The following is a 9878-nucleotide window of genomic DNA, read 5'->3' on the forward strand; positions in this document are numbered from 1 at the left end:
GATTGAGTTTTTACTGGTAGGAACTTCCTGGTTACACCAGCTCCACAGGGGATTATTGTGTCCGTCGTGCAGGGGGGGGAGGGAGTGGCTGGGTGGGGAGGGGAGGGAGGGGAGGGGCTGGGTGGAGAGGGGCTGGGTGGGAGGGGTTGGGTGGGGCGGGGTGGGGGTGGGAGGGGTGGGGCTGGGTGGGGCTGGGTGGGGCTGGGTGGGGGTGGGAGGGGTGGGGCTGGGTGGGGAGGGGCTGGGTGGGGAGGGTGGGGAGAGGCTGGGTGGGGAGGGTGGGGCTGGGTGGGGGGTGGGGAGGGGCTGGTCACCCCGTGGTGCCTTTATAAAACTCAACGTTTAACCTACTCACGCCGGATTGTGCCCGCCCTCACAGTCGGACATATTTGCTGAATACACCACGCCGCCGTTGACCGTGGCCATTGACCGAGCAACCCAACGTTCCTACCAGCTCCCTCCGCAGGAATGTGTTAATGGGCAGATCGCGTTGAGTACAATGTGCGTGTGTCTGAACCCCTCCTCCAGCCGACGCAGCCAATTAATAGGGTTTTCAAGTGGACCAACGTGTCCCAATGTCCATAATGTCGGTGTTTATGGGTTAGATCGCGTAAATGTGTGTGTCGTTAAACACGCCATCAGACATTTCTACTTACGCGATCTCACACAAAAAAACCTCGATGGATAATATTGGTTGGTTACGTGTTAAAGTCTACCAATGTTTTACTGCTTTAGTACCACTCAACTAAAAATATCTTATTTTCAGAAGCGACCTGGCCACGCATGAAAGTTCAACAAAGTGGCTTATCACGTGGACATTTATAGCAGCCAAATACCCCAAACGCGTGTTTCTACATTGAATCTGTTACGACGTCGTGCAGGTAGTTGCAGAAAGGTGAAAATGTCCTCCAGTCTTGGGCCTCAATCCGCACTGTTTGCTTACGAGATCCGACCCAAAAATCAGCTATGAATCCATAATATCGGTCACGACAGCCTTCGTGTAACCTTTAGTGCTGTGTTGTTTGAAGCTCATGGTTTTCTGGACTGCACTATTGTTCCGCTGTGATGTGCTTTGCTCAACATATGCAACATTGATTAGTGTAATTGCTGCAAATCAAGTGAACTCTTTTTTTTTACCGGTTGATCACTCCAGAGACCCAGGCTAGTGACCTGGGTTACTAGATTGACTCGATTGTCAAAAGCAAAACAAATGAAATCCAGTCTGACAATGATGCAAAATAAAAATCAGGGCAAAATCAAGCGCTTGGTGGCCGTGGAAAATAGAATGCAGTGGCGTTAGATATCGAGTGTGCAGGCAGTACAACTGCAACAGGGCCCAGAATGAACGCATTTTGGAGTTTTTTTCTGCCCATTTGTTTTACTTTTGCGAATTTTGTTATTTTATCATAATTCGAATTTCACCGCAGAAGCCATACTCGTCACTGCTGTCAGACGCAAAGCTACAGTCGAAGAGAGAGACACATGCTGACACTTGTGTGACAATGCACATTTAAATTTCGATTTAAAGCTTTCGTGACTGCAGGGATTTATCTTCTTGGTTCTTTCGGTAAAGTCACGTAGAAGGGAAATAATAAATAATAAAAATAAATGTTATTATATTATTTTTTAATGTTTTATTTTTATTATTTTATTATTTCCCTTCTACGTGACTTTACCGAAAGAACCAAGAAAATTCACATTTAAGTTAAAATAATTCTAAAAAGTGGCCACTAAAATAGACTCAACGCGCACGTTTGAGGAATTTAACCTCAACTCAGCGTGCCGTGGCAATTGGTGAGACCTAACGCACGCTCGCTCTGCTCTTCGCATGGATGATCGTGCTCAGCTGTCCCGGAAAATAGTTCTACCCTACACCCAGCTTAACGCCCGCTACGAGCCGTGGCGACACATCACGTGCCCCCTACTCCAGTCTCCCCAGCGGCCCGACAAATACTTGGCGAGACATTTGAGCCCTGACCGTGCAACCAGACAAGAGCGGGTTCCAAGTGGCAAGGATTTTTTTTGCCATCTCGGCCAAATCTGCAAGGGCTCTGCTGGCGAGCAGAGTGGGGAACAACGCGGACGTCCAGAATAATAACCACCTCCTCATTTCGAGACCCAAACATCATCGCAACCTCCTGGCTTTCACATTCCTCCTCTTCCTCGACGACGCCGGCGGTGGTGTAACCATCGACCGCACCAGGACATCGACAGCAGGCCGATGGGCACGTCTCCGATGTGAACGGAAAGTTAAAGACACAAGCCACGGTACTGGAGTGCGATTGCGGCCATGCAACCAAGCAAAACGATGGGCCGTGTAGTCAACCACTGCAGTCTGAGCCCCTTCGGTGGGAAAATTACACTAATTCCTGAAGTCCCTCTCGTGCCGAGCAGAGCTTGACAATTGTAAATGTAGGTCCTAAAGGTATTGCTGAGAGACGCGCCTCCGATGAGCACGGTTGGATACGTGCGGTGCGAAAGAAGTCCAGCATACAGTGCTGTGCACGCATACGCGAGAATAGAAATAGCTCCTGAGGTTACATCGTGTGCCATCACTCTCAGCTTTGGCTGGGACTGCGGAATATAATCGGTGTCCGCTGCCGTGTGCTTTCTGTCCCGGTTGAGAAGTCACGACCTCCCAAGGTCTCCCAAGGTCGTGGGGTCTCCTTAAAAAATTAAATCAAATTTCTCCGCGTGGGAAATGACGCACACCTCAATCGGTACCGTGCCCCACGTGAAACCGGCAGCATCGCCGAAACTCGTTGACGCGGAAAGTTCACCAAGCGGACGGAGCCAAAACCCACCTGCGAGACACGTCGCTGGACGTGGCCTGGGAGTCCCACGTCACTCAACTGTTTCACCCAACCGTGGGCCGGTGGTCATCGGAACGCAACTTAGAGGACGTCCATAAATGACGTCATGTAATTTTGGACGATTTTTGACCCCCACCCCCCGCCTCAAATATGACGTCACAAAGCTCTGCCCCACCCCCCCTCTCAAAAAAATAAAACATGCTTTAAATCGCTTTAAACTATTGTCATTGTTGTGCGCATTTAATGTGGCGCTGCACTCTGATGTTGTAGGAAAAAGCATTTATTAAAACGTCTATTTAATTCAGTAGAACGTGCTGTCGAAATTTATTTAAAGTTGCGCATTTTTATGTGACGTCACATTTCTCAACACCCCTCTCCCCTCGTCACACATCGTCACAAATGTCTGACCGCCCCCCCCAGGTGCGTGACGTCATTTATGGACGGTCCCTTAACAGGTAGTTGGCAGTGTAGTCGCTCGTTGTGTATCGTGTCAGTGGGGAGCGGTGGTGTAGTGGTTAGCGCGCTGCGCTACTAACCCGGCCACCCGAGTTCTATTCTTCTTTCGCACCGCACGTAGCCAACCCTGCGTCGTGGGGGCTCCCATCAGTGGTGGTTCGCCCCGGGCCCCGCACACCCCCCTCCCCCCACTCTGAACGGCACTGCCGGCAGGTATCTCTAGCGAGCCCGCCCGCTTGAGGCTGTTGTTGAGCGTTGTGTTTGTCGCGGGACAGATGAAGACATGCAGCTGCAAGGGAAACAACAACAACAACATACGAAGAAGACGACAGGGCGATTCATCGGCGTCAATGCCTGCGAATGTGTCCACGCTGTGACTTGCGGCTTCCGTGCGACAAGTTTGATAGGCAGCAAGAACATCTAAATCGTTTTTTTCATGTAGCGCATGTAACATCAGAGGCAGTATCACTTACATAACCTACTGGAGGTTGTTAGGCACTTTTCATCCCCCCCCCCCACCACCATGGCCAGTTTCACTCTACTCCCCTCCACCACGCACTCTCCTGCCTCTCCCCTCTCATCTCACTCTACTCCCCTCCACGCACTCTCCTGCCTCTCCCCTCTCATCTCACTCTACTCCCCTCCACGCACTCTCCTACCTCTCATCTCACTCTACTCTCCTCCTCCACGCACTCTCCTGCCTCTCCCCTCTCATCTCACTCTACTCCCCTCCACGCACTCTTCTGCCTCTCCCCTCTCATCTCACTCTACTCCCCTCCACGCACTCTCCTGCTTCTCCCCTCTCATCTCACTCTACTCCCCTCCACACACTCTCCCACCACTCCCCTCTCATCTCACTCTACTCACCTCCACGCACTCTCCTACCTCTCCCCTCTCATCTCACTCTACTCCGCTCCACGCACTCTCCTGCTTCTCCCCTCTCATTTCACTCTACTCCCCTCCACTCACTCTCCTGCTTCTCCCCTCTCATCTCACTCTACTCCCCTCCACGCACTCTTCTGCCTCTCCCCTCTCATCTCACTCTACTCCCCTCCACGCACTCTCCTGCTTCTCCCCTCTCATCTCACTCTACTCCCCTCCACTTACTCTCCTGCTTCTCCCTTCTCATCTCACTCTACTCCCCTCCACGCACTCTCCTGCCTCTCCCCTCTCATCTCACTCTACTCCCTTCCACACACTCTCCTGCCTCTCCCCTCTCATCTCACTCTACTCCCCTCCACGCACTCCCCTGCCTCTCCCCTCTCATCTCACTCTACTCCCCTCCACGCACTCTCCTGCCTCTCCCCTCTCATCTCACTTTATTCCCCTCCACGCACTCTCCTGCGTCTCCCCTCTCATCTCATTCTACTCACCTCCACGCACTCTCCTACCTCTCCCCTCTCGTCTCACTCTACTGCTCTCCACACGCTCTCCTACCTCTCCCCTCTCGTCTCACTCGACTGCTTCCGCACACTCTCCGCTCCAGTAGCCAATGCTTTCTTGTTCCAAGCACCCAGTCGACCTTCGCTCGGTGAAAGGTCGCTCTCATCCTCCAGCTCGTATGTAGCAGCTAACTGGATTGTGACAACACGAGGCCGTCACAGATGGCGAGACAGCTTGGAGAGGGGCCGTCATCCAGCAGTGGATAGATCGTGGCTGATGATGGTTCACGTGACCCCCTGTAGGGCCCACTACAATTAACCACGACGGTAACATAACACATTCCTGCGGAGGGGGCTGGTAGGAACGTTGGGTTGCTCGGTCAATGGCCAGGGTCAACGGCGGCGTGGTGTATTCCGCAAATATGCCCGACTGTGAGGGCGGGCACAAGCCGGCGTGAGTAGGTTAAACGTTGAGTTTTAAAAGGGCACCACGGGATAACCAGCCCCTCCCCGACCCAGCCCCACCCCTCCCACCCCCCACCCAGCCCCACCGTCCCCACCCAGCCCCTCCCCACCCAGCCCCTCTCCACCCTCCCCACCCAGCCCCTCCCCACTCTACCCTCTCCACCCAGCCCCACCCCTCCCATTTTTGGATGCACGACCGACGGACGAACACAATAATCCCCTGTGGGCTGGTGTAACCAGGAGATTCCAGTAAAATGGTTCACCGATTCAATTCGTTGATGCCAAATTGTGACAATTTATCAAATCCCAAAAGGGTTTGAATTCTTAAGGCAACCGACTGCTATCCACTTTCCAAGAAAAGAACCTTACATCTGTGGCAGTCACTGCACATAAAACCTCACAAGCAACTCCCGTAAATACTGCTGCGGAGTGTGAGAATGCCAAATATTTGAACAGGCTCAGCTTGCGCAGCGAGTTCGAGAGAGCAAACTTTGCGTTTCGTTCGGCCAAAGTCTAAAGCGGCCCGGCGCATGCTGTAAAACTTCACAGTCTGTTGAAATGCATTCTTTTTGAGCAGTTAACGCGACTGTGCGGCGGCACAGATCTTATTGCACAAGACCTTATTTCGGTGACGGCGTGGCGTCAGATGAAAGTGAGCCGTGGGTGTGGGGGTTAGGAATTCCCCGTGAACAAGTCACGACGCCTGTGCACACAGGGCGTGAGTCCCCGTGGGATTATGTGGCCGTTTGGAGTCCCCGTGTCAATTCAACTTTCTCTGTGCGAGTGACTGGCTTCATTTCACCAACAACAGTCAGGCAGCGGTCACTGGTAAGTAAAAACTTAGTTTGATATAAGCGCCATTCACACAAGGCCTTCACACAATCAATCCCATTGGTGGCCCTGAGAATTGGTGGCCCTGGGAATTGGTGGTTCTGGAAATTGGTGGTTCTGGGAATTGGTGGCCCTGTGAATAGGTGGCCCTCGGAATTGGTGGCCTTGGGAATTGGTGGCCCTGAGAATTGGTGGCCTTGAGAATTGGTGGCCCTGAGAATTGGTCGCCTTGAGAATTGGTGGCCCTGAGAATTGGTGGCCCTGAGAATTGGTGGCCCTGGGAATTGGTGGCCTTGAGAATTGGTGGCCCTGGGAATTGGTGGCCTTGAGAATTGGTGGCCCTGGGAATTGGTGGCCTTGAGAATTGGTGGTACTGAGAATTGGTGGCCTTGAGAATTGGTGGCCCTGAGAATTGGTGGCCCTGAGAATTGGTGGTACTGAGAATTGGTGGCCTTGAGAATTGGTGACCCTGAGAATTGGTGGCCCTGAGAATTGGTGGCCTTGAGAATTGGTGGCCCTGGGAATTGGTGGCCTTGAGAATTGGTGGCCCTGGGAATTGGTGGCCCTGGGAATTGGTGGCCCTGAGAATTGGTGGCCCTGGGAATTGGTGGTACTGGGTATTTATATTTAAAAGGGGCCCAGTTTTAATTGGCTCGATGAGAGAAGACGTATGTCGACAAGCTACAGATGAGAGAGATAATAGTGTAGTGGTGATACGCGCTGGGATTAGGGATCGTATGCCAGCGCGTAATGATTGGCTGTGTATGTGGTGACACGCGCTGACGGTGGAGGATCAGGGGTCAGCGCGGGGTCGTGGGTTACGGGGTACTGATTGGCTGTGGGCCGGTGACGCGCTGAGAGGGAGTGACCGGGTGGCAGTGCGGTGTGATTGGTGGAGTAGTGTTAACACGCGCTGGGGAAAACGGATCGTAGAGAGAGTGCGTCGTGATTGGTTCACTAAGGAGCGATGCTCACGTCGACGTCCGCATCAGCTCCGTATCTCGTGAGCAGGGGCTATAAAAGGGGATGCACACAGGCGTAAGGGCAGTATGTAACCAGCGAAGAATGAAGACGGGGATGAAGACATAGGGCCCTGCGGTACCTAGTCCCGCTGTCCTAACGGGACCGGGACTCTGTGTAACCCAGAGGCGAGTGTATTGTGTGTAGCCATAGGCATAGAGTCTACACGAGCCGAATGCATTGTGTAGCCAGAGGCATAGGGTCTACACGAGTCAAGTGTGTTGTGTGTAGCCAGAGGCATAGAGTCTACACGAGTCAAGTGTATTGTGTGTAGCCAGAAGCATAGAGTCTACACGAGTTAAGTGGAGTGTAAAGTCCAAAGGATAGAGACCACCCGTTGTATTGTGACACGTCAAGATTTAATAAAAGTGTGTTACCCGTCAAGAAGTTCCTGCCGTCAATTCAAATACTTCAATAGTAATAATATGCTTCACATGTTAATCAGTTTGTTATGCTGTTTAGGATTGAGAAATGTAAGCACGTGTTTGATGCGCTCCGATTTTTTCAATAAATTGGGACCGCTTTGAGACACTTATATGTACAGCACATAGTCAATCGTGTTAATCAGAGGTGCGGGTCAAGAACAACAAACTCAACATACAACGCAGTTCTAAAGAAATGAGTTTTCAATCTAGACATAAAAGTGCATGGCTCCCAGTGGCTTCCGAATATCGAAAGGAAGAACATGACAGACGGCCGCAGAAGCGCGTTTAAAAGCGCGCGATGTGGTAGCCGTCTTTATTCGATGGCCAGCCAAAAGCCGCTGTTGCGAGGATGACCGCAGTGCCCAAAGCTTTGGCTTGGCTTTCCAATGCCCCGCGTCAGTGGTGGCGGTGGTAACACAACACGTCTCGCGTCTCTGTTCGCTTTGAAGAATTGCAGAGGGGCGCGCGATTAATTTTGTCACAATGAAGCATGGCGTGGCGTACTTGAGAATCAAAATATGTACAGCAGTGGATGTTGCTGCAATGTACTCTGCGGCCCGTAGCAACCAATAGCAACCTGTTATGCATGGTGGGTGCCCATCCCAGGATTATCCAAGCTCGACCATGCTTTGATGCAAAGATCTGGCGAGATGGGGGTCATTTGATTTGGGTAATTTGGTCCAAATCATTTGGTCGTAGGCGAAGCAGAGCACACTGCCCCACACACTCACCAAGTATCCTATTTAATCTTTTATCTTTTTTTTTACAAGATTCTGAAATTTTCGATTTAAACCCTGACTGCTGCTTTTTTTTCACAGAGCAGAATGCAATTTCGTAAGCATTGTATTTCTGAATGGACTTAGAAATGCAATAAAAAAAATAGAATCATTTACAGCCCATGTCAATCCACTAATGGATGAAGGCCCTCCCTTGTACCGTGTCGGTCACAGGGGCTGTTTGACTGCGCTGCACGCCGGTCAATGTGCGTTGGCTAAGATAAAAAAAATATTAACATACGTACAAAATGTTTTTTTCTTAAAGTTAAATAATAATACTTACCCTGTTCTCTGCAATTTCATTAAACAAATGAGAAACGTTAACAACACAGCGCACAACTTGTACTCTGAATTATCATCATTATATTCATTACAATGTATTTGTTTCATTCGTTATTAAACTCATGAACGTGCACACAAACCGACCTTAACAGGGACATTGAAGAGGCACGTGAGAATCAATTAAAGAGCGAGAGAGAGAGAGTGAGACATGTCCAGATTCTGAAGCAACGTGAACACCGACACAGCTGGGAGTGAGGCAGTGAGAGAGGAGAGAATGAATTCCAGACAACCGGAGTTGCCCGTTCTGGTTCAAGTGACGGGTTTGATTGGGAGGTCACTTGAACAATGATGATACTGTGGAAGGTGGATATAAGTACACACCTTGGGGCGAGGCCACGTACGCTTATATAAGTGTGCTTTGTTATCAGCAGTAGCCCATTACCTTCCCCCATCTTGATATAAATCAGTTCGTGTGCAGGTGCTGGGTGGATTGGTTCATCACGGGAACGTGGAAGACGGCGATGGCTCGGCAAGGTCTTCATCCAGAGGCGGATTGATCACGGCTGATGTTCGTCTGTACTTTTAACTTCTTTCGCACCGTACGTAGCCAGCCGTAGTTCATCGGAGGTGCGGCGGAAGAACAAGCTTAGAACACAACACGCAGTTCGAAAGAAATGAGTTTTCAATCTGGATGATTTCAAAGCGCACAGCTCCAGTAGCTTCCTAACATCGGAAAGGAAGAGCGTTCCAGACGGCCGCATAAGCGCAAACTGATTAAGACGATGATGACGTGTAAATACCAGCACTTGGGCTCAGTTCGCACCCCGTGGTGTGGCCGGGGAGGAACAGGAGGGGGATGAGGCCAGACTCTGCACAGCACAGATCGCAGTTATGTCAGGTACCCTACCTCTCCCCCTCATAGATAACGATCGTACGCACTGCCAAACATGCAATCATCGTTCTTTTTATTTCTACAGCATACTTATAAAGTACACCGACAACTCTACGGTATAGTGAACATTGCGCACGCATACCTGTGCACGTGTTTTAATTTTGAGATTTGGCTCAGAGACGTGGTACAAATGCACATTTGCAAGTGCGGTAACGCGGCGTTGCGCGAATGGTCCTCAACGTTATTTCAAAGTCCCGGTCCAAATAAACCTTTATCCAGCGAACATCCCTGAGAAAAGCAAAGCGACTTCCAGGACACAGCAAGTGGTTCTTCATAAAACCATAAGGGGACCCCTACCTGTATTTAATTGTTTCAACAAAGTGTGACAAGCTTGCGACAAAGATGACGTAGAAAATTTGGTTTATTCTCGTATATATTTGTTTGAAATAATGGTGAATCACACTTCTCGCAGAGGCAATTTGTAAAATGTTCACACACACGCCTGTATATTTGACAAAAAAATACGAAATAAATAA

This window comes from Lethenteron reissneri, chromosome 16, assembly GCF_015708825.2.
Source record: "Lethenteron reissneri isolate LAM-NWPU_2019-01 chromosome 16, ASM1570882v1, whole genome shotgun sequence".
Taxonomy (NCBI): Eukaryota; Metazoa; Chordata; class Hyperoartia; order Petromyzontiformes; family Petromyzontidae; genus Lethenteron; species Lethenteron reissneri.